Raw genomic sequence first — 3,086 nt, 5'->3', positions numbered from 1 at the left:
AATAGTTTCTTTTAATTAATAAGCACCTTTCAAAGTTATAAAATGACATCAATTCATTTTCCAAAGTTAAATCAATGTGTGAGAGCATGAGAGAGCATCCTGCAGGTGAAAATCATTTTGGCACAAGGTACTTCCGTGTCCTGCAAGTTTTCTGTTTTGTTTTAAAACTATTACTGAGTATCCTTTCAGGAATAGAAGTAGTCTAAAATGACTTGAGTTCTGTTTCTGATGAAGCTCTCAACATCATTTGAATACTGAAGCCTGAGGGTTGTTTTCCATCAGAAAGTCATACCTAAATGGGCAACAGCAGACAGGGGTCACCTGGCTGAGGTCCGAGGTAGAACTAACACAGCCTGGCTCATGAATGGGCAAACACAGGAATGCCATGTGCTGACATCTGAACAATCTCATAAGCACATTCACAGAACTCCAAACACAACAACTTTAATCATTTCCCCAGTTCCAAAGTCTTTTAAGACTTGTATATTGACATAAAAATTAATCTGAAGGCTTAAAACAGGAAGATTTAAGTCAAAATCATTAGAAACATGAAAGCATTTTCTAACCATCCCTGAGATACAGCCTTGGAAATATTAAAATAACAAAAACTCCATGATTTTTAAATACTCCCTAAGATCCAAGATGGTAGGTCTCAAACTTGAGTATGCACAAAATTAGGGGTAGGGAAGGAGTTCTTCTAAGATTGCAGTTTCCTGAGTGTCAACTTTAGTTTGTGTGAAGCCTAGGAATCTGTATTTCTAATAACCCTCACACAGATGATCATGTAGCTGACTCTCATGCTGCACTCAAAGACACTAGCCTAAGATGGGTTAGCAGAAACAATTTCTCAGTCTTACTGACCACTCTTAAAGACCACCCATTTCTGATGATTACCAAAATTAACATGTAATCGATTCCTATTTCTTAGCTCTTTAACCCCTTTCTACTCCAGAATAATAACTTAATGGTGAGTTACAAGCACAATGTCAGACAGTGAGGAAAAAAGCTACAGAACCTCACCTTTTAAATACATAATCTTAATATAAGTAAATGAATCTTCTATAAAGGCTTATTTAGGCTCATGACAGACCATTAAAAGTGTGTTAACTGTTGATAAGGCAAGGAAAATAAAAGCATGAAAGGAATGCGGACTAATGTGTAAGAGAAAATGGTCACGTCAGCCAACATTTCATTACAGTACACGGTACCTGCTTAGCCACCAGCTCCAACAGGCAACCTGGAGCTAGGCAGCTGCCCTTTTCTCTGCAATCCTGGTCACCAATGTGTGGTGCTAAAGTGAAAGGGAGAAATTAGACCCTCAGTGGCCTTCCCAGGAACCACTCAGAGAAAGAATTCCCATGTTGAAAAATGAAGTGCTCTTAGCTGCCACAGCAAACCCCACCATCAAACACACTCTTCATTGACAGTCATGTAGGACCAACTCCTGAGGCTGTAAATCCAGCATGGTCACTTGGGATACAGATTTGACACTTCTGTCTGTGAACATTTTCCTGGGGCCTCCTGACCATCCACAATAGGAGTGTAACTGAGACAGCAGTTACGCAACAGATCTTTGTGCAAAGAGAGCAGTTCTCTCACTGCTCTTCCTTCCAGGAAGCAGCCAGGGGGTAGGGGTGGGGGGGTAGGGGTTGGGCAGCAGGGTCCTTGGGGGCAGGTGGACATCCTGACCTCTGAGGTTTGAGTGTCACCTCAGTGTTCGGCAGACTGGATACAATCACTTTACCAGGGACTACACTTGCCACTGGCCCTCAGGCCCAGGCTGCTCCCTGGACTTTACGGATGCCATGAGGGGTGACGGGTGACAACCCCAAAACTCAACTGGTCTGTGACACCAATCACGATGTTATGAACATGCTGTGCAGCAGGCAGTCAAAGAGGCCCTGGTGGAGGCCAGAACAGTGGAGATGCCTCCTGACTCTAGCGTGGGCCTCCGCCCAAGCCCTCAGCTTCACAGGCACTCTGCAGGCACTCAGGAGCTGGCAGACAGCCTGAAGTGGAGAGCCACTGAAAGACAGACTCAGGTGAACCTGAGATGAATCTGCTCAGAGTGTCTCTTCTAATGCTTAAAGGTATCCTAGGCACTGTATGAATTAGCTTACTCCTTTCTGCAATAATGTACTTTCATATACTTCCCTTTTGGGGGGATTTTCTGCTCAAAGTCACTCAAACCAGAACTTTTTCAAAACGATACTCTGGACAGTACCCAGGGAACTAGGTATGACTTTACCATCTGAAAAAATTCATGACATAAGATTCTTAAAATCTTGTCTTTAAAGATCATAAAAAGTAAATAAATCAACAGAAAATTATATTAACATGATCCTGAAATAAGATGCTTAATAAAGGTATGACAATTTACTTAAGTACAAAGGAATTTTGGTAATATGGTTAGCTATAAAAGGAACTTAATTTTCTTGGAAAAATTAACAGTCAGCTTAGAACAATGGCTTCAAATAAATTTTGAAAAACTTCTAATTTACCTTCAGTTCAGTGCTGAATGAGCATATAAACTATTAAGTTAAACCTAGGATGCTCAGTATAAGGAAAACATTAAAATACCTTGGTATATAAAAGTCCCATCTTAATAGTGTCTTTCCTCAAAATACTTAAAATGTCTTGAAATCCAGTAAATCCTACAATATCACATCAGAAAAGTGAAGCTGGTAAAGTTGGTCTTTTCTCCAAAGAAGGTAGAGATAAGAATACAGAGCAACCGTTAAGATGGGTGTCTTAAAAAAAAAAAAAGATGGGTGTCTAGCCAAAAATCATGCCTTCACCCGTTTCAGCTTGAAATTGTAAGTAGAACTGTTTTTAAACAGGAAACAAATTACAACAATTTTAGAATATTTTAAATTATGAAGACACAGAAACTGCAGAAAAGGTTTTGGATTTTTCTGATATTAATGGTACACAATTTGAAACTTAACCTTGCACTTCATGATAAACTATAAGGTGCACGTAAACCCTGAGAAGCAGCAGGTATGACAACACAACCAGGCAAGTCCTGACCACAGCCAAATGGATCCTGCTGGAACGTGGAACACAAGTTTGTCCTGCTGTCTCAC

The sequence above is a fragment of the Grampus griseus genome (genome assembly GCF_964374135.1).
Source record: "Grampus griseus genome assembly, chromosome: 6".
NCBI lineage: Eukaryota > Metazoa > Chordata > Mammalia > Artiodactyla > Delphinidae > Grampus > Grampus griseus.
The sequence above is the reverse complement of the archived record's forward strand: the minus strand, read 5'-3'. Positions refer to the sequence as shown.